This window comes from Platichthys flesus, chromosome 9 (assembly GCF_949316205.1).
Source record: "Platichthys flesus chromosome 9, fPlaFle2.1, whole genome shotgun sequence".
NCBI lineage: Eukaryota > Metazoa > Chordata > Actinopteri > Pleuronectiformes > Pleuronectidae > Platichthys > Platichthys flesus.
Genome location: NC_084953.1, coordinates 5745764 through 5769074, shown reverse-complemented (window position 1 = coordinate 5769074; position 23311 = coordinate 5745764). Strand labels below are relative to the sequence as shown.

The 23311-nt window shown below is 43.0% G+C and overlaps 1 long non-coding RNA gene across 1 annotated transcript; it reads right to left on the bottom strand.

The window, feature by feature from the left end:
• Positions 1-2327: 2327 nt before the first annotated feature.
• Positions 2328-20399, bottom strand: LOC133960281 (uncharacterized). The gene is made up of 3 exons (XR_009921906.1): positions 20131-20399; positions 3596-3703; positions 2328-2798 (listed from the first exon to the last, which is right to left on the bottom strand). It is a non-coding gene; the product is annotated as an uncharacterized LOC133960281 (long non-coding RNA).
• Between the last annotated feature and the right edge of the window lie 2912 nt (positions 20400-23311).

The following is a 23311-nucleotide window of genomic DNA, read 5'->3' as shown; positions in this document are numbered from 1 at the left end:
AGAAAGTCTGACATGTCTCAGTAAAGAAAGGTCCGTGGAAATAACAACAGTGTTCGGATTCAAGATCAAGATTATTGACTCTGGGCTTTGAGTCTTGATTACTAAATTCCTAACCTGGATTAAGTGGGCAGAAGCTGATGCACTTATTTAAGATTTACCTTCTCAATCTTCAATAATCTGAATATTGTTCAATCCGGGCATCGGACCGGATCATTGAGGTTAAGCAGGAGCTGAGCCACAAGGCAACGCTTTCGATTTCCAACACTCAACTTTGGTTGTGAAAAAACATCTGGGAGGAGCCAGAGCCCGACACCCAGAACTCAGTGGAGGGCTCGAAGTATCCCATCATGCCTGGGAACACCTCAGGGTCCCCCATGAGGAGCTGCACAGCGGAGCTGGGGAGAGGGAAGTCTGGAATGCCTCCACAACTCCATCTCAGGCAAGCAGAAGACAATGAGAAATGGAGTGATGGATAAATAATGTTGTGTTTTTTTGTTTATTAATATCAATATAACTACACCCATGGCATTAAAACCTGAAAAGCCACAGGAAACTACATAATACATCTCTGACCTCTCAGGTCCTTGAGAAATTAAGGTAGTTCATCGTTTTCACTGAAAGGGCGTTACAAGTTGGGTTTTGCAAAAATTGCCTCGTTTTAAAATCATCATGTTCATATTTCACATTTCAGGACCGGGTTTCCAGTCTTTTCCGTCCGTCAGTGAACCAGACGTCAGGCAGCAGCTCCACGCCGGCCGTGAGGAGAGGAAACACAAAGACTCCTCTTCAGGCAAACTGACCTACATGTGGCCGCGAGCCTCCACAGCCCAAGATGGCCGCTCACTGATGTGGTGGCACTTCAGACGTAATTTCACTTTGAACAGACTTATTTCTTGAGAAAATACCACATATATTGGATTTGAACTTGTGTTAAATTCAACCACATGGGCTGAACAGTTTCATAATGATAATAAATTGGATTAGGGTTTGTGGCGCTGACAGAAACATGGGGCTGACTCAAGGCGAGGCCGTTATCCCTTGTGGGCTCGTCACATGTTGCACAAAGTATATGAATCGACTTAAATAATCGAATCAGCTCCAGATTCAATTAGTCCTCTAGAAATAAGAGAGAGACAGAAAAAGCTTCTCTTGTGACTGGACGTCGGAGCTGCTGTGCTCAGGGCCCTGACGGAGACACAGAGACACATTGGGACGCTTGAAACTTTACACGATTACAACTTGAAGCCGTGATATGAAAACTTATTTCTGAAAAATTATCTTGTGTCACAAGTTGTTGTCGGAATGCAGCAAAAAAAGACAGATTGTTCCAAGTGTTGTGCCTTTAGCAGCAATTTCTCACACGCTACATATTCTGTACATTTTTTGTTCACACTGTTTATTGTAACTTTTATTACACTTAGAAGTTTAACATGTTTCTTAATAGTTTACTTGCTAATGTAATATTGTAAATGTCCCTGTTGTGAAACTAAAATAGGAAAATCTTATCTTATCATTTATAAATTGTAATAATGTAGTAATTCATGTTATTAATGGCATTATACATTATAGAAACTTAAGGAAAAAATAACCAGTGACACTGACTTGACTGGTATCATCCAGAGGATTTCGACAAATGTTAATTGAAAAACACGATTCTCACATTAATTATCTTGTCAAAGCAGGAAATTGGTGAAAACATCATCTAGCAATATCAAATAATGTGATAAACAGATTTCCAGGATACTTAATGGGATCTTTCTTGGCCCACGTCCCGTCCTTCCACCAATTTTAATGGAAATTCGTTCGGTAGTTTTTGTGTAGTGCTGCTGACAAACAAACAAAATCAACCAACAAACAGGCAAGGGGCTGAAAACACAACCTCCCACGGAGACACAAACTTTGAGGGCTGTGGTCTCAATGTGCTGAATTCCCTGAAGTCCCAATCACAGCCTCTATAGAGTCCTGTATTCTAGCTTGGCACGACAGCCCGGAGACGTAATGGGCGAGCAGGGAGAGAGAGAGTTAGATCTCTTCTGTTCTCTCCCTCGTCCAGCTGTGTGGCCAAAGTTCACGAAAAGACCCTCAGGTGTTTTCTCCAAAAACCGATCCAGCACCACAGAAGGCCGAGTGTCCCGGGCACCGTCTCCATCTCGGCTCGGGTCAAAGGGCACGGCCGTCTTTGCTCCTGCTCCCGCAAACAGTTGACACATCGTGATGAGTGAAAGGTGTGCGAGGATTGGGGGGGGGGGGGGAGTGGTGGGACTGACGGTACGTGACAGAGCGCCGGAGAGAGAGCTTGGTTTCCGCGCCCCCCCCCCCCCCCCCCCCCTCTAATTGAAGGATGTTTTAACGCTGTCAGAGGAAGCGGCAGGTTGGAATAATCATCAGTATTTGTTTACGCAGCACGCGCCCCGATCGACTTTTAATGGCTGCAGCCTGTGTTGTGTTTGCGATGGGCCCCGGTGAATGTGACTTTCATTACTGTGTGGAAAACACTCGCTCATCATCTCCCGGTTTACATGAGGATGCTGGATCGTGCAGAATTGATGAAGCGGCGGGTTCGGTTTGTTTGTTAATCTGCAGAGTTGATACCGAGGTCGGTGTGAGGAGCTGAAGCAGGAACTGGACCCGAGTGCAAAACTCAGACAAGAGCTCAAAGTATAGAAACTTTAATGAGGGGTGGTGTTGCTCAGACAAGGTCGCAGGAGGTCTCTGGTGGAGGTGTCGTGTTTGGTGGGACGTGGCGTAGAACAGGACGCTGGTTCATGGTGACTTCAAGGAAGGAATCAGAAGGGAACCTGGAGCGGGCAGAGAAATGAGGATCAGCTGACTGGGAACAGAACTGAGCCGATACTGGAGGTAGACCCGTGTAGTCGGACTGAATAATCTGCAGATGAGTGCAGAGATGATCTGTGCTCTTATTCTGATGGAGACGATTTGAGAAGATGAGCAGCAAATGGGCCGGGGCAGGAGAAGCTCCAGAAAACCTCAGCAGCAACCGACACGTACATTTGCCCCTTGAGAAAATTTCCCAATTTGGACTTATACATTTTATTTAATTTTTCCAATCGTTATTGTTAGACAGATTTTCTGAATGTTTGAAATAATGAAGGATACTTAAATGGCCTGAATAGAAATAAATGTTTCAGTTTAACCAATTTAACTATTCTCTTCCAGTTAGTCAGATATTCTGTTTTATGGAATTTAAAGGATAATTTTTACTCAACTATTTTTGTATAGTTTTGACCATTGACTTTATTTGTAATAGTGTCCATTGCTGACGAGGTGGATTTGTTTACTTTTGGTTTAAACGTCACCACATTACCACATCGCACTAATTCCTTTAGAGATCAGTGAGATCATGAGGAAACTAAACGATGGCCTCAATAATAAAAGACACTGAGTTGAATAAACCAGACGTGTCCTTAATAATTCGGTCCACATGTTCTAACCACCGCTGCTTCCTGTTCATTAAACATCAACCCATGTACCACTTTGTTGGAGAATCCAAAAAGCAGATACTCCAGGCAATTATTAACGTGCTGACTTTAAAGGGGGCACCAGTTTATTCATTGAGAGATAAGTTTTGCCTGACCTTCTCCGGGGCCGGGTCAGGGGTCACGCCACCAAAGGAAGGATTTAAAAGATGGCGATCCTGCTGCTGCTGCTTCTTCTTCACTCCGGCCCCCGGGGCAGAAACTTCCTGTTTGCCAAAAAAAAAGAACAACAAAAGCTGCCTTGTTATCATGCATTATTACCAACTCGCACATCTTAGGGAGTCATGGAGTCGTCTGCAGGGGGGGGTGAGGGGCCAGTCCTGTAATCTACAGCTGCAGCGGGGGGTCAATTTAGTCGGGATGGAGCCTCTTTAATTTTTTTACTTACCATTCCTCCCAATGGGTCAGTTGTTGGTGGGAGGTGTGGTGGAGAATAGTGCTGTTATCTCCTTAATCACCTCATACGCAGTATTATCTGAAGATGCATAATTTTACCTGGAGTAAAATCCAAATGCATGAATCTGCTGTATCCTACTTTTCATAGGTTTGATGAAGTTATATAAAATATATTAGAATCGGGTTTTATTCCCAAGCAGGTTTACACAATCAAGGAATTTGCTGTGGTGTATTTGTGCAAGTATAAATATAGCAAATATAAAAAAGGAAACAAAATCTAAATGTAAAAATACTATGGGGGGGGGGGGGGATTCTGCTATATGTTGTAAATAAGCACGAGAGACTGTATTGTGCAAAGTACAGATAATGTTTATTTGTATTTAGTGTCATGGGCTTTGCTTTGTAAATAAAAACATTTATTTCTATTGTTTCAATCAAATGCGAACATCACAACATCAAAGGGAGGCTTGGCCGCACACAGACACACACAAAGACACACACACACACACACAGACACACACACACACACACAAACACTGCTGGTGTTTAATTACATTAATATGCAATATCAGTCGTTAGCAGCGCTTTAATTATGAATGAGGACGTAATGACACCACCATTAATATTTAATTAAAGGGCAATAAAGTGTTATTTGGCAGCATTACAAAACTAGACACTAATAAAGGGATGTCTTCAGCCGGTAATTATTAGAGACAGAAGAGCCGCGTCTCTCTTAAAGTGTGACTGTGTGAAAAGGTAAATATACGAAGGACACGCAGAGGTCAAAAGTGTGTATACATTTATGAGTGTGTAGCGACTTCACACTGTGATGAAGAGCAGCGATGAAGAGGCCGGATGAGGCTTCAGCACATGTGTTACTCGTGCCTCTAACCCGCTGGATGCAAAACACAAAGTGACAGAACCTGACCTCCTGATAACAGGAAACAGGAAGCGAACAGGGGGCGCTATAGAGATGTTAAACTCCCCTTTTGGAAGAGCCTGCATATCCTTTCATGTGGCCGCCTCCAGCCAGGTACACAACCGGCTGTGTCCACACACTCAGCTGCTGCGGGCGCCAAGAGTTCAATACGCTTTGCTGTGTTTCCTTTCTGCTCAGTTTCATTGATAAATAAGACTTTTAGAAGTTCTATGTGATGTAATAACTCTGGATTCCCCCTCATGCATGTCCTCTGAAGACGTGGAGAGAGGCTCGGAGGGCAGGATCACGTCCAGGGCTCGCCCGGGCGGGGAACACATGATGCCAGCGAGCACAACACATTGCGTGGCAGCAGACACCCATGCAGGGACATTGAGATGCTAAAGCCGCAGCTTGTTTACACAAGTTTCCCCCCTTTCTCCTGTGAGTGGCCGGCAGTTAGTCAGACAATAGGCACAATGTGGCCCTCGTCTGTGAGTGGGCCCCGGCCGACAAGGAGAGCAGTCAGCTGGGACGCTCTGGTTTGCTCTGGAGTGAATGTTTGCAGCTGTGGGAGGGAGCATTGTTTTAACCCAGAGGGCCATGATACACACAACTTTCTCTGGGAATACAGATGGGGAAAACCGCCCATGGTTATAAGAAACAATGTTTTTGATTGCACCTTCAAATATTTGATGGTTTACTTTATAGCAGTAAAATGAAGGGTTCACAATATGGAGGATGCACTTCTACCTCTTCTACCTCTTGTTTTTAGAATTTCTGCACACGTCCACTGAACTGACATTTAACTGAACTGAACTTTATGTGAGGACGTGAATTTAACAAAGTGGGTGAGGATGTCAATAAAGTTTCTAACACGCAAAAGTGAAAAAAATCATAAAGAATAGAAATCCTGATAATCTCCTGCTGCATTTTTTTACACGAGAAAGACAAACATTCCTATTTGCTGCAGATGAAAACAGCTTTACTTTATAACTTGAAAGCACTTTGGGCAAATTCAACCTCATCACTGGACAATCACGTTGAAATTTGCTCAATTCTGCAAAACCAAACACTTCTTTGATTTAGAAAGTGATGAATATCAGTCCGTGAGGTAAACTCAGGGTTAAGCAACAGAAGATATAAATTCTTAAAATAAGATCAAATAATTTAGAGATGGTTTGTGACACGTTTTAAAAAAGCAAAAGTGAATTGCAGGGAAATAAACGTCATGTGTTGTACAAACATCCAACACACCTGACATTACTTTTTGTTACGGAGAGGCGGTGGACTAGTGGCAGAAACTTGGACTATGGGCAGAGAAGGTCTCTGGTTCGTCTCTGGTTCGACTCCACGGAGAGACAACAAAAGACGAACCTGGATTGATCTGTCCAAAAATCCAAGAGTCTCCCTACCCTGTCTAGTGCCCCTGAGCAAGGCACCTTACTCCCCCAATATCTGCTCCCCGAGCGCCGTACATGGTCGCTCACTGCTCTGTGTGTCCTGCACACAGATGGGTTAAATGCAGAGGTTGAATTTGCCTGACATTGCATGGGTGTGTTGTGCATGTCTGTGCATGTGTTTGGTATGAATAAACATATCTTAATCTTAATAAGGGGCAGACTACTTCCTGGAATGGTACAAAAACGTTGGTATTAGATATAAAAGAGAAGGTCGTCCAGTATCGATTTCAACTGCAAATTTCACATGGAGCTTGGTTTCATTTGCCAGCTTTACTGGATCTACATTTCTCCCACCTGATTATGGATCAAAGACTAAAAAAATAAACAGTTGACACAAACAAACAGACTTTCATCTCTCCATTGCTCTTGTACGAGTTGTTTTTCCAAACCTTGACATCTCCGAGTCGACTTCCTCCAGACTGCCGGTCGGACTCGCTGCTCCCTCGGCGTATATTAAGTCCATCTAATGAGCTGGTCAATGTGACGAGAGGCGGCGGTGATCGATGTCCCCTCTGAATTGATGTGCTCTGCCAACGAAGGACACTGACCCGCAGAGAAATGTTGATGAAGTACCCGCCAGGAAACTCACTCTTCCTCACTCTGAGGCTGCGACGGAGCCGTGAACACGACGATGAGGACGTTTATATTCCCATTATAACTGTGAATCTCAACAAACTAATCAAACTAATCACGTCAATCGAGGAATATCATCAGGTCTATCTACACAGCTTCAAGAGGGAGGTTAATTTGTTTTAGCAACTTGCATCGAGTAAATCTTAAATCAGGAAATGTGTTGTTCATTAGATACAGAAGTTCTGCATCATCGCCTGAAGTGGCCCACATCAGTTTGCTATCTGGGAAGTTAATGTTTGTACTGTTTACATTTTAGTCAATTAAAGATTAAGATTAAGATTCGTTTATTTATACCAAACACATGCACAGACATGCACAACACACTCATGCAATGGTAGGTAAATTCAACCTCTGCATTTAACCCATCTGTGTGCAGGACACACAGAGCAGTGAGCAGCCATGTACAGCGCCCGGGGAGCAGATGTTGGGGGAGTAAGGTGCCTTGCTCAGAGGCACTAGACAGGGTAGGGAGAATTCTCTTTTTGGACAGATCAATCCAGGTTCGTCTTTTTGTTGTTTCTCCGTGGAGTCGAACCAGAGACCTTTTCTGCCCATAGCCCAAGTTTCTGCCACTAGACCAATCGATATGTAGTGTTTATTAGCCTTTAAAATAAATTCGAGCCAGTACTATACCTAAAATAATGTTTTCTTTGTGATTCAAAATGTGTTATGTCATTCAGCTTCCTTCTTCTTCTCTAATCATAAACAATATCACAGTTTTTAATCCAGTGGGAAAGACTGGGCTGAATAAAAAAAGAAAAAAGATTCCCCAGCAGAATATATTTGCAGAAGATTATCACTCACTGGTGACCCCGAGTAAGGATGAGCTGCATTTCTAATAGGCTTCTCTTAATGCTAATAGATAAATCCTGGCATATATATCCGCTTTGACATTAATGACTAAATGTTACTTCTCAGACTTGTCTCAACGATGATCAAAAGTACTTCTCTCGGCTTTTTTTATTCTCCCCCTTCTCTTTAAAATTTCAGTTCTGTCTTCCTCTTCCGACTAATATTGTGGATAAAAGATTTTCTGTGTGTCAGGCTTAAAGAGGGGAAATCATTCAGTGACTCCGGCGCGGAAACTTTTGACGGCGCCGCAAGAGGGAACGGCTCTGAAGTTGTGGATGTTCTAATTATAGTTTTGTGTAGTTTCTTCAAACTGGATTTGAAATATTCATCAATCTTTAATCTACATCGCTTCTTCCTGAGACAAGAAGTGGAGGGACAGCCGGGACAACATAGGCCCTTTTCAAATATTTGGAGAATTCAGGAGGATGTCGGACTAGATGTTTGCGAAATAAAAAGTGGAGTCAAGGTGAGTGAACCTGAACCAGAACATAATTTTAAAATGTTTGTTGGGTCGGAAATCGACTCTCTAGTTCAGAACAGGAAGGAGCCTTCAGGTGAGGAGATGCACCTGGGAGGAGCAAACAGGAGGCAGGACGAATTCCAACCGAGTCTCTTGCTGTCCCATCGGTCCCCATCACCACAAGCTCCAGAATCCCCTCGTCTCTCCAAGTGGAGAAGTCATCAACATGGCCACTGCATTCTCTCATGGCTTCAATTGGACATACAACCCCTCAGTGGTCTGAGGGCAGCTACACAGAAACAAAGAGCCAACATCACCCTTCAGTTCAGAGTCTGACCAAAACCCAATCCTGTCTTTGGACCATGGACGTTCCCTGAGAGTTTGTAGAACATGGTGTGAAACACTCTGCTCGTTCCCTCGTCTCTTCCTCTTCCATCTGGCCTTTCTCTGACTCTACTGCACAACAACCAATAAAGATATAATGTCTTTAAAAAAAAAAAAAAAAGCCAGTGTCACACCCCGACTTATCTGCCATGTACTGATCCTGCTCAGTATGCAGCGCGGGCAACGACTCAATTAACCAGAAGCCTCCAGCCATCACAGCAGCAGGCTGCCTCATAATATTTCCCATAATGTTTCATCCAATTTGGAGAGTTTGACGTTTACCCCCTGCAGGACTGCAGCGAGAGACAATGACTGAAGGCAAGGGGGCACTGAGGTGGTGATGGTGTGTGTGTGTGTGTCTGTGTGCATGTGCGTGTGTGTGTGGTGATAAGGACTTCATTGCACAGGCCTGCAGGTGAGCTTGTATCATAACACCTTTTTTACCGATAACTCTTGCAAAACTTTCCAAGTGCTGCTACAGTTTTTTCCTGATTTGACTTGTACATAAACTTAACAGTCCACAACATTTTTTAGAAAAGGTCTGTGTGTGTATATGTGTGTGTGACAGAAAGAGAGAGTGTAAAAATGATTGCATGAAATATTGCTCAATCTGCAGAGGTAATAGACTGCTGGGATGGGGGGGGGGGGGGGGGGGGGGGGGGGTTGCAGCTCGGTACCATTGGATAAAGATAATGTTTTAGCAGAGTTTTCACGGGGATAGAAGTCATAACATCGTCCACTCTGGAGCGAGTCTCCTCAGAAGACGTCCTGTCGTTAGCGTGACCCTCCTGTCACCCCTCCACCACCAGGACGCCCCCCCCCATCCCCCCCGTCTCTCGGACAGAGCAGCAGACTCCGCCGCTCCTAAGTGACAGCGATGGAGTCACCTCTGTGGAACTGATGCCCCCCGATCAGCGATGGGCTGGAAAAGCATGAAGACAGAACGAGAGAAAGGGGGCGGAGGGGAGGGGGAGAACGCTGAGACAGCACTTTTCTCCCCCCCGACCCACAGAGGAGGAGAGAGAGGGGGCACTGAGGGAGGGGTCTCATTTATGATTAAAAGATGGGGCCACATAGCCCCGTGAGCCCGGGCCCATCAGTCTCCTTTAAAATGAGGCTCTAATGGTACCTGGGGATGAAGGGGGGGGGGGGGGGGGGGTTTTGGGTGTCATTAACCAGAATCTCTGAATCCTTAATCCAGGGGAGGCTGCCTCTCGCCCGGGGGGAGAGAGAGAGAGAGAGAGAGAGAGAGAGAGAGAGAGAGAGAGAGAGAGAGAGAGAGAGACACCACCTAATCTGCCTCGGAGCTGTGGTGAGGAGCTGTGAAGATTATATATATAATACACAGTGTGGGTAATCTGTGGTTGATGAGTTTTCAACATGTTTGTGCACTCGGGACGACAAAATTAGCAAGTGTGTGTTCTTCGTGTGTGTGTGTGTGTGTGTGTGTTTGTGTGTGTGTATGTGTGGGTGTGTGTGTATCCATGTGTCCACAACTGCTGCGTCTGTCTTCAACACGTCGCTCCTAATGAGCAGGTGATTAACAATAATGTCTCTCATTACTTAAAACAGGTTTCATAATGACACGGTGCTACAGGAAGAACCATCACTGTGCTGCCCTGATCCAACCACAGGCTGTGTGGAAATCCAACATGGCGTCTCAGCTTGGTTCACAGGTCTTAGTGAAATATGTTGTTTAATTTATTATTATTTGACACTAGATTGGTACTATAGCCTTGGAAGTGGTACGGCCTGGTTTTCAAATGCAGCCTCCGAAGTGGGAAACAATCAGAGACACCAAATGCTTGTGAAACTGAAGAAAAAAATTGGGCATAAACAAATAAGGTTCGTTGATTATTCCCTGAAGTAATAGGAGCATTAGTAGAAATATCATTTCAATCACATTTGTCCTGAAATGGTTTCATTTAGCATTTTTCTATCAACTTTGGTGAACTAAATCCAGGGTTCATACACATTTTGCCCAACAGATTTCCATGACTTTAAACCAAATGTCCATGACCACACATTTTGTATAAAAGCTAACAATGAGAATTTCAAAGCATACAGTATACCTTGAATTACACAAATGAATGAGACAATAGTTTGATTGAGGTCTTTATCTATTGTACACCATGGCATGTACTTTTCCATTTGTAGCCAAGCATGGTTAAATCTACACTTCGTTGGCATAGTGTGTTATGCCGCCTGCTTCCCCACCGAACTTTTCAATTAGTATGAGATAGTATGCCTGCTTATATATTCAGCATATTTCTTTTAAAGCATATGAATTATTTAAAACTCTGCGTAAATGAACGACATGAAAATATGAATATAACAATTTCCATGACTTCTCCAAAACTTTTGGATTTTTCCAGGCCTGGAAATACACACTTAACAATTTCATGACATTTCAAGGTTTTTCATGACCGTAGGAACCCTGTAAATCTGAATGTAAGGTCTGTAGTAGTGGATACCAAAGCTCAGACCTCTCTGTTTCGTACAATGGTGTTCCCACTTATTTTCTCTCAATCTACTCTGCCCTCTGTCTACAACCTGAGTGTCTTCCCACTCTCCCTTCTCCACCCTGACCTCCCTCTTGCTGGTTCCTCTCCTGGTTGTGTAACGGCCAGGCTCTAGCAGATCTTTGCCAGCCCCGTGTCACAGCCTCCGTCCAGAGGAATGCTAATATGTTGCAACCCGACCCGGTGTCTCTCCAGCGCTACCCAAACAGGACCGTCCAACCAGCCTGGAAACCAACACCACACGAGTTCCATCACTCGATTTCACATATCAGTATCTTTATAGTTAGAAATCCTCCATATTTTACCGGCCCTTGTCCAGCTGCCCCCCCATAACTCTTTCTTTGCCGTGTCTCAAGCCACATATCCGTCTTATTGCGGGTCCCGCATCTTCAGCGGCGTTTCATAGTCTGAAAGAAGATACACAGAGCGGCTGACATGACGCCACTGGAGGAGACGCAGCAGAGCCCACAGTGGACGGGAGAACATCAATCATGATGTGCAACATTTCCATTTTTGACATTTCAACAGATCCGGAGACGAACTGCAGAGGTGCAAATCACTTTAGGCTTTTTTGCTCATTTTCTCCATTAGTAACGTGGAATACTGTATATTAACATAAACCCTGTAAAACCGAGCTTGAAGTAGTTTTTATCTTTTGTCTATAGTTTTAGCTGCCAGTGGCTAAACACTGTGGTTTTACTTGGTTATTGCTCCTGATCTTATCGTACCTTGTGTCTTATTATAACACAGTTTATATGAAACGCCTTTACTTCAAATGTGCTACATAAAAAATAAAGAATCTTTATTTATACCTGAGAAATAATAGACATTGCCTTCATTTAAAATTTTGTTGAGTGACCACCCTTCGTCAAAAATGGTCACACCTTAAAAAGGTGGTTAAAACACATAAGTAAAAGTAAATTTATTGGAGAATTATAAGGGAAATAAATTCTCTGAATAATATCAGTGTAATGAGTTTTAAAGTGCAGTTGGGGTCACAGAAGCTAAAAGAAGATTTTTCAAATTCAGTGGCGGCTTGAAGTGTAAACCAATCAGTGTGATGGGAACCAGATGAGCGAGCCAATCAAGAAGTAATACAAGGTTGAAGATCTCCGATAATGGCTTCATTTAGAAAAAAAAATGCCAGAGTAGATCAGGCGTTTTCCTCCCAGCTGAGTTGTGAAGGACACAACAAGTGAGAAGCACAGACATCAATGGTGATAAATCTGAGGGTGGGATGATCAACAGAATCCACGGGGATTAGGAATGGAGGCAGCCGCAGCTCTGAAGATTGCATCTCCATAATCCAAGACCATCATGAAATCTGCCTCAACAACCCGTTTCTGTTTATCATTGGAAAACCTGTGTGCAACAGGCTAATCCTGTTTTTTACTTATTTATTTCCTGTGACTCTCCCATCAGTGGTGGTGCGATCCGTTCATGATAATTATATTATGCAAAGTTTTGCGATCAATACGTCTTGCTCCCGAGAATAATATAACAATTTCTCCTTATTTGCATTTAGTAGTAATATAAGATCAATAGCTGCAAAAAAAAGAGATGATTACAGGCTTTCAGATTCAGCAACGCAACATACAATGGTATCATCTGTGTAGAAATGATCATTTAAGGATGTAACAATGTTATTAATATAAATGATAAATAGAACGGGACCCGGTATTGACCCCTGTGGAACTTCTTTTGTGAGGGACAGAAACATTGATTTGGTTTTACCCTGTTTTTTGTCTCCAGCTGCAGAACTCTCATCCAAACCAATCCAGTCAACTAACAGTTAGGATGGTAAATTGTTTTCTTTATCTCAGTCATTTATTATTCAAGTAGTGGCCTAAATCGTGCTGTGTTTTGATAGGTTGGAGATGAAAGCAGGCTATTGAAGAGAAACGCTTTAAATAGGTGATTTACCAGATACCCCTGGATTATTCTTGATAGTTTGAACATGGCTGATAGGTTGATGGCTGATGTTGTTTGCTCAGTAATTAACGGAGCAGCCGTCCTGGGGTAAACAGATCCACATCATCTGGATTTCCTGGTAATGAGGTCAGGTTATGATTCAGATACACACAGAGGGATACTTTGTTGGACATGATATACAAAATCATGTCCAACAATTTATCCAATTAATTCCTGGATTAATCGTGAATTGAACAGATCCCGTGCTTCCATTTTTTCAAAGAGGCGACCAGCTGCAGCTAAATGTCCATTGAAAGCCACATGTTATTTCATCATGTGTTTACTTGATCATTCCAGTATTTGTACAAGCTTCATGTTAGTTGTATGAAAACTGGCAGAGGTCTCCACCGGGGCTGCAGATTGAGTGCCAGGCCACAGTTTTTGTTTTCTTCACAGTTACGTCCTTATGAAACCAGCGAGCCCGGCTGTTCTCATTAGTCTCTGTGAAAAGCTCTCACTGTAACCACGTCTTACAAAAACAACAATTACAGAAACCCTGTTTGTTAATGTCAGCGTTTGATGTTTCAAAACAAATTTCCTTCTAGTTTTATATTAGATTTGTGTCCTTTTGGGTGAGTTGACCTTAACAAGAGACATGAGTTTTCTGAACAATCAGGAGAAACAGCACATTTTACTGAAAACTTCCAGAGCTGCTCTGGAAGTTTTCTGTTACTTTTCCTTCCAGGCCCCTGGTAAAATATCCAGAAAATATCAGCATCTATTAACGTGGACGGCACCGATGAAGATGTCAACTTGTAAAGACAACAACTTTCAATATGAGCCAACGCCAAAATTCTCAAATAAACCAAAACACTACTTTCTGTAGCACAGTTTATCCGTCATGTTCTTCCTCCTGCAAACTCAGGCCCCAACTTATTGTCGTGTCTGACCTGGACAATCCCCTGCTGCCTTCTTCAAATGTAAGAGTCAAACCCCAGAAAAGGTCTGGACGCAGCTTTCTGGATATTTTCCTTTTGGTTTGTGTCTGAAACCAGTTGAAGTAAACCTCAGAGTTTCCCCTTTGAACCCTTTCATTTTATATTTGTGACTTCTGCCAAATCAAAGGGATGAAGCGTTGTTAGATTCTGTGGAAAGTTGTTCCGAGGTACTGTTTGTGTTTTCAGTGTGTGTCCAGGAGGCCACACTGGACAGGCTGTTTGTGTTTGTGTGTGTGTGTGTGTGTGTTGAGGGGAAGGGGGGGTGTTGACAGGGGGGGCTTTTAGCACGTTCATAAAAGCGACATTTAGCATTGTCACAACAACTGCTTAGGAAAAGCCAAGCCTCCATTAAACAAGGGCAATGATGCACTGCACAGCCACAAGCCCTCGCCTCGCCCTCAGCGTGACTTACTGCCGCTGCTACACACAGTTCCCAGTACACAGCAGCATTACAGAGTTTTTCTGAGTGATTTCCAGTGTGAAGTTATGGTGTTGATTAGCACAGTGACAGGTGCCATGATTAAAATGGCTGATAGTAATAGTGCAGCATTCATGCATTGACAACTTTGCTCTGCATGGCTTTGTGAGTGGTGATGTATGACACCATTAGGGTAACCTCAGGGCCCTGGAGGACACTTATCTCCCTCGTCACGTCCTTCACACTTCCCATTCTCCCTCCAACAAAAGGACGCCTGCTCCCCAGTCTGCATGCTTATGAAGTGTGTGTGTGTGTGCGTGTTTGTGCGTGTGTGTGTGTGTGTGTGTGTGTGTGTGTGTGAGAGAGCAATATGTCTGTGATCTGTTCACTGTCCGTGTCTGGTATGTGAACATGAATACTGGTTTATGTGAAGTATGCTTTATTACGTTTGTGTTACCATGTTGGTGAGAGGTTTGAGCTTTTTGATTAGAGGTGATTACAGGCGACTATATCCTATTCCTTTTACTAGACAATAAATTATATGTACACATATGTATATATTATAAGTAGTTTTCTAATACTGAGCATAAGATTTCTTGCATATCTCACTTTTGATTCGGTATTTGTCGTGCACAGGTTTTAAAGTCCTCCCTTCTCTCTGCATTCACTGATTCATACAACAAAATAAATAATAATTAATTCACCGTGATCAGACAGTATGAATCCTACATGCACGTCATTAAAACTTCAACATGTCATGACCACACAGTTGTGCAGTAGCTGATAGCTGCTCTCTAAAAATACTGCGTGCTGAAGGCGCCGTGCTCCGTTTCTGAAATGTCAAGGGATCCATAGGAGGATCATTACACGAGGGGGGCGGGGGGGGAAGAGAGCTGCCCTGTCTTTTCATTTTGAGGTGCATGGAATCCACCAATCTATAGGCTGTTGTAGATATAAGTACAGCCATGACATAAAAAAAAAAACCCGGGTGCTGTATTTGCCAAATCATCACGAGTCCAGAGACGTTCCTGGTGGATCAGTTTGTGACGTGAGCGACTTCCTCAGTTTAACTTGGGATCGTTGTGACAGAGGATGAAATGATCGCCACTATAACAACTTTGGCGTCTTCTTGAGTTGTAAAATAATCCCGTCTCCTAAGTTATAAACAACTCTGCGGCGTTTTAGCGACTGATTATCTATGAAACTTGAACCGGGCCTCTCAGGATCCAGTTTCATGGTCCTACACAGTACATGACAACATGTCCGCCTGTGGTTTTGTCAAAAGTCCATGTTAAGTCACATACGTGTCACGATTAGTCACAACTCGCCGTCATGTGTCGCCTCAACAACGCTGCATGTCTGTTTTGTGCTTATGGCGACAAATTGCGTGACGATTGTGAACATCTCCTAATGCCCGCTGGGGTGTGTACGTCGTGCTGCGCTGGGCAAATGTTTGTGAGAACACCTCTGTAAACAAGCACATCCTTGGGGGGGGTCAGCCAAGGGGTGGCGGACACCCAACCCTGCACCCCCCTCTACCCCTGATACTGCAGTCATGTCAACGGAAGTGTAAGGCAATACCCAGTTTTCCTAACAAGTTGAACCCGGCCGGAGGCACCCTGGCATCCAGAGACTCCCAACGCCCCCCCCCCCCCCCCCCGCTTCAGAAATACACACACACCCTTATTTCTGGCGCCATGCAACCCCTTAATTATTTCAGTGGGCTGAATTTGAGACGATTATGTTCTTAAGGTTTTTGCGGAGGGCACGGAGGCTACGATACCGAGGAGCGGCAAGAAGGGAACAGCGAAGGGCGACGGGATATTTCAGGGAGGGCGAGGGGTCAAGTTTTTGGAGGATAGACACATACACTCGCACTCTCACAAGTACACAAACACACACACATGTACAAACTGCTGTCCCTGTCTCTCTCTCTCTCTCTGTCCTCTGGCCGCTGCCCCCCCTCCGCTGCTGATGAGAAAAACAGACACAAGTGCTAAGCTCTCTCTTTCCCTGCGATTGATAACATTGGTAATTGAAGTGCTAACTATGGAGAGCCAGCGTCCTCCGACTCGGACGGTGGTTTCCAGGTTGTCTTGTTTGCTGCACAGCCGTTAGCAAACAGATTTTGGGGTGGGGGGGGGGGGTGCTCAGATCAGATTCAGTGCAGCCTAAAGGCCAGCTGAGTGATTAGTGCCAGAGCTGTTTTTATTTGTGAAAACATTTATGTTAAACAACATCTGATGAAGACAAGGGCACAGTCGTTTTATTAAAACGTGTTTATTAGCACACAAACATTCTTTTGTTACATTAGTGTTATCATTAAGCTATGAATGCGTTACACTACATGAGGAAGTACTCACACATTATACGAAAACAAAAGTACTACAATAGTAAACATAACTAATTGAAGAAAATACTTTATTAAAAATAAAAGTACCACAATGGTCTTTTTCATTACTATAGCTCTGATTGGATCAGTGGTCCAATTCCCCATTAGTTATTAATACATTTTAACAATATAGAAAACAATGTAACGCAATGCTTTCTTTAAATATAGTTAGTAGAAAGTAAAAATATTTGCTGACAGATGTAATGAAGTAAAAGTACCTAAATATAAAGCTGTTCAAGTAAAGCACAGAGTAATGAAATACCTGCCGAAGTACAATAACAGGGTAGATGTACTTTTACATGTACCTAAAAATATCCTCAAAAGTATTTGTTGTGCCTGTGACAGCTGATACCGTGAAATCCAAAAGTTAAGAAAACCGATCCCTCATTAATAATTATAATTAAACGTGTGACCCGGACGATCAGAACCCGAGTTGATGACGAGGCGACGGTGATTAAAATGTTTGCCGGTTTGAAATCTCACTTGAGTGATGTCATGGAACAGCGTGAATATAATTAGAGTAACGACGCATTGACGTGTGCGACGAACACGAAACATGTTCAGGGGTATCGGGTCTGTGCTGCGGGGATCCGTTACACAACTTTGTCCACATTTAGCCACACTAACGGTTGCCGAGTGCGAAGTGGAGTTATTTGGTGAATTTCTCATATTTCATTGTGTCATTGAAGTTATCTAAAAGTTTTTAAATCATGGGGTAGGGGTTAAGACATTGACTGATATGCAGCAATTCCCACGTATCAGATTAAAATACATACAACACCTTTATTAAATGTTTATTAAGGAAAATCGTCTCTGTCTGATAAACACGGCGCAGAACTCATCAGTGCAACAACCCGCAGATCAATAAAGACTGAACAAGAATAATAGCTTCCACCTTAAGAGACACATATTCCAATTAAGCCCCGGGTTTCCACACAGACACTTGGCATTTTGAGAGAAGCCGCCGGGTACATCAGCAGTTAGATATAAACATCCAAACCCAGCCATTGATTATTTGAGACAATTTTTTAAGTGCGGTGGAAGAAATAAGAGGTCGGGCCGGAGAAGAGAGGAAAAGAGCAGATGAATGATCTCCCGCTGGTTTAATCTCCGGGAAAGGCCAGGTTCCCCTTCCCTCCACATTTGTGCTCGCTTTAGTATTAAAGTTTCACAGTAAGTTGTACAAATGACCTACAGAGATCGCGGCTCCCAAATGGCAAGTCTAAAAGGAACAACTCGGATAAATCAGGGAGCGAAACCCGAGTCCCGGGCTGTTGTCGGAGATTTATCGGCAGCTGTATTTTTCTAGTGTCAACTGATGTTCCATGAGACGTGGCCAGCGTCTTACGTTGCCTGCGCCCGTGCTCGCTCCCCAAGCGGCAAGTATCCACACACACACACACACACATACTGACACGGGCCCCCGACCCACACACACAGAAACGCACACTGCCACTCCGTCAGCGGCCGTCCAGCATTTAAATTTGAGAGCTATTCCTGCGAGACTGTTAAACACGACAGATTGAGATGAGTGGCAAACCTCTAGAGCTAGCATTAGCCCACTTATCTTATTAGTGGGGCAGCTCGCACACATTCGATACCCCCCCCACACACACACACACCCCTCCCTCGGCCGGCCCTGCTGCTGCGGCTGGCCTCAGGGAACCCTGCGTGGCTTCAAAGACCAGATCTGGCGTCCTGGTGGCTCAGCATGCTGGGACCACTGGGACGCATACCGGGACGATGTCGGTTTGAATTCAGGCCGCGGCGCCTCGTCCTCGTCACTGCATCTTCTCCAATAAGTTTTCAAAGCTGAATTATTTAATAAGTAAAAAGTCCCCAACTGGTTTTAGTGGATGGAGGGACTGAAAAGTAGAAGCTGCTTTGGATGGGACTCTAATCATCACAGTTAATTCATTTGACTTCCTTTAAATGGCAGTCAGAATTTGCTTCTCTATTTGAAATGTAAAAGTTGCCTGTTTGAATCTCAATCATGTTTGAAATGTAGTTTTAATTTGTGACTGTAGAACCATAAATCAAACTCTCTCAGTGGGATTATGTGATTCCCTCCAACAAGGAGCTTGTGTTTTGTTCTGCTTGGACTTTTTTTCCACTTTCTTTAACACTGTTAGAAAATGTTTTATTTCTCAGGGAATAATTCATGGATCTGGATAAAATAAAACTGAGTTTTATGAGTGTGTGCAATTTAGTGACAGGTTTGAATAAATAAAAAAACTGGAGCTGGTGAATTTAAATGTTCTTTCAGTGTTGGGCCTTGATGGAGGAATAAACTCATAGTGTCATATTAGTTCCTATTTACACAGCCTGGACAATTACAATCATAAGTTCAAACATGCATTTAAAAACTTTTTACAATTGTTTGGTGCATAAGCTTTTGAAAAACACATATAGTCTAAGTTAATTTTATAATGAGCTTCAAAGGTTCAGTGCTCTATGGGAGTAGGGGTCTCAGGCTGATAACATATTTCAGACACTAATATGGAATCAAAGTATATATTTAAAGAATGTATAAAACAGATATTAAAAACATACTCGACAAAAATAGATTTAGAAATTAGGGAAACAACTAACAATTGTCCTCATATATAATTTTTGTAGGTTGTATTTGAATCTGTACAATTTCAAATAAGTAGTGAATAAAGCCACTTGTAGTTTCTAGGGGTTAAAAGCGATGTCTTCAAAGTTCAGCTTAATTGACCGGCAAGTATTTGACTGTTTTTCTTGAATCACAGATTATTATTATTTGCTGCCAGTTCAAAAACAGTACGTATTCATTATGACTTTAATCAATTTAATTCAATACAATTAAAGCAGAAGAGAATATGAAGAGAATGAGGCTGAACAGAATGGATACGACCAGAAAGATCTCGTAAAACTCAATATCAGCAGTTCCGATAAAAAGAGAATATTGTCGTCTTGTTTTTTTGGTAAATGATTGTAACAAAAATAGACATCTGCTTAAAAATATAACTAACTATAACCCAGTTTGCTCAATTTGCTGTGACTGACAGGTGAGTTGTGTGACGGTAATGATACGCTGTAAAGGAATCCTGGTGTGTTACTGTAAGTAGCAACACATAAGTCTAACCTTTAGCTGTTTACTGAAAACTGAGCTGACCAGGGCTGCTTTGATGATTTGAACCCGTGCTTATGGATCAAGAACACACACAAACACACACGGACACACACACACACAGCTGCAACCCAGGCACAGGAACAGACAAAAGCAGCGCAAATACTTATTTTGCAAGCCGGTGTAAAGTATACCTTGACTGCTGTCGTCCCCCGCTAAGCCTCATGGGTAGGAGAAGGCAGCCTGTGATCTCTCTTAGATCCCTTCCTGTTGGTGTACTTTGGGCGGCAGGTGAAGGATAGTCAACTGTCTTTCCTTTCCTTTATCCAGACACACACACACACACTCACACACACACACACACACACACACACACACGGTTACACAATCCTCCCCATCAGCACCCTGGTGTAGAAATCGCTTACCAATACTCTTTGCTATTCTTAAAGGAGGCGTGTGAACATGTTGGGTGGGCAGACGGGCACTTCACTGATCACCTGCCTTTCTTTAGCACACACTTCACCCCCCGACCCGTCACTCTCTCTCTCTCTCTCACAACCACACACACACACTCGTCACCATAAAACAGGTTGTGTTGTCAAGTTGCCTGTCACCATGCTTGTTCCTCTGCACCATATATGAGCTCTCTCAGCTGTTCCACACTGTTGAACCACAATTAACCCCACACACATGCATGCTCACACACACACTAATGCATGCAGACACGCACGCACACACACACACACACACGTGCACAGACATCTACACATAGTTTGCACTCCCTGTCTCGCTCCTTCTCGCCGCTGTTGCCCTTTCACTATCAGCTCACACACTGCAACCTGATCCGAGCAGCAGGAGGGTCGTTCACTCCGTCTGTCAGTGTGTGTGTGTCAGCGAGGGAGTTTACAGCATTTCTGCAGTGTGTGTTGCGATGCATGAAAATAACTGCATACACTCGGGCCGTGCCTCTTAATTATCAAAGTTATAATAATTGTCAGATGAACAGGAAAGTCAGGTTGAATGTTAAACTCATGGAGCATGAGTGACGTAAAGGAGAGGTCTAAGCCTAAACCCAAAGATGAGGAGAATAAAAGTTTGATTAAAACAACTTTTCTTTTTGAAGCTAAACTCAAAAGAAATAATAAAATATTATATTTAAAGGCCTCCTATCAGGAATTGAAGAGGTTATACCATGAAAATGATTCACTGAGTTTTTAAATAAAGCAATAAACTCTATAATATTTGTCGCCTCTCATTTCATGAAGAGTCACGAGATCTGATTTTCTGGTATTTGACCAAAAGTAGAGAAGAAAACAGAAGAAGAAAGAAAAGAGGAAAATGTTGTTGTCTTTTTCTGAGTAAATCAAAGTGTTGCTGCATCTGATCTGTCACCAGGCTGTCTGGACTCTGTCTGGACTTTAGGGACACATGCACTTGTTCGACTCCACTCACACACGACAGATGACGAGAGATAATGTTGTGTTCCTTTGATGTTTCTGCAACAACATCATTTTGTCCGAAATCAGATTTCGGTAAACGTCTTGCTCTAGCTTTTTTTGTATTATTTGAATGAAGACTCGAGGTGTGTCTGGGTTTTAATGGCAAACATTTGATTTCCTAATATATCTTTTTCAAATCCTTGTTCAAACATCACTTGAATGTGTATAGAGCCCTTCAAGTAGGAGTAATATTTATTAGAGAAACTAGTGTTTAAAAGCCCTGACGAACACGTGTGTGTGTTTTCAGGAGGTGTTGTCCAGAGATGGGACCTTGTGGGTCTCTGCCAGGACAACAACAATGACTGCCACCGTAGTTTCTCAGGCTAGAGTGGACGACGGTGAGCAGACCTGTGCCCAAGGAACAGAGGCCTTGGGACGGGGGTGGAGGAGCTCAGACAGGTAGCCACAGAGGGGGGGCAGGGTATGGAGATAGGAGCGTCTTGCAGGCAGTGTGGCTGATAGCAAGAGCCGCACGACTCACTACAGATATTTGTACGACCAGAAGATACGCAGCTTCATACGTAGTGTCCTTGTGTTTAGTTAAGAACATAGACTTACTTTAATTCCAGAAAATACAGTATAATACCAGAAACCTAACGTAGAAGCTCCGCGGCAGGCGATCAGCAGATCCGCTCCCTAACACCACACCTGTGTGAGCTGACCTACATTTTAAAATACACGTATTATAAACTCACTTCTACCAGCATGTGAACCCTATTGCCACCAGTCAGTTGGCTATAATGACCTTTCTAGTAATTCCACTTGTTATAAACGAGTTGCTTGTATAACTGAAAGCTTTGTGCAGCTACATGTGCAGAGACGAGAGATATTTGTCCACAGTCCCTCGGCTGTGAACAGCAACACTTCACAACGCAGCCGGAGCTCCTGCCAGCGAAGCGTTAGAACCCCCCCAACTCGCTCCATCACCATTTCCAAAGTCATCTGATGGAGATATTACCTAAATGGCTGGCAAGCTGTGGGCTGCTAACTAAATGCTAATATGTGTCAGGGGCCGGGTGAGGATTTATGGCTCGCCATCTGCTCACCAGCATATAGTACAATGTTAACTTACAGTGTTAGCTTTGATCAGGACCTCCCTGTTCATTCCTCCCAATCACTCATCTGAGGAGGAATTAGCAGCGAGTTCTTTCTCCGTCGGACTAATCACGTTCTCTGCTCCGTGCTTCTCATTTGAATAATGATTCATTAGAATCTGGGGACTGAGTACTTGTTTTGGAAAGTGCACATGATGGAACAACTGACACGGTGTCGTTATCTGATTCATAACGAGATCAGGAGGTTTGTACAGGACCTCTTAGGTCACCTGGTCACACCTCACCACTGTGGAGATGGATGTTTATTATTATTTTATTATATACTATATAGGGTATATAACAATAAACATATGACATTTAAGAATGATTTTTCCCTCATGTTCATTTATGTTTATATAGTAACTTATAATAATAGTGATGGCAACAATTTTACATCACATCGGTTTATCATTACTGTTATAATGATGTTGATCTTGCTTTATTGTTTATTACAGCTATAGTATAAACACCACATCCAAGATCACTAAACATGGACATGCACCATGGACTCACTCACACTCTCACACACACACACACACACACACACACACACCTACTTCATAACCATCATTTAACAATCATTGTCATATATATCATTATTACTGCTTTATATTCTGTCCTCTCATTATATCCTTATTTATTAACATCTTAGCTATCTTGTTTGTCCCTTTTTTTGTCACCATTGTCACTAATTAATAAAAAAAAAAAAAAGTGAAGTCCTGATAATACTACGATATTCATGTTAATAAACTTTGAATAATCAGCAACATGAGTGACAGCGG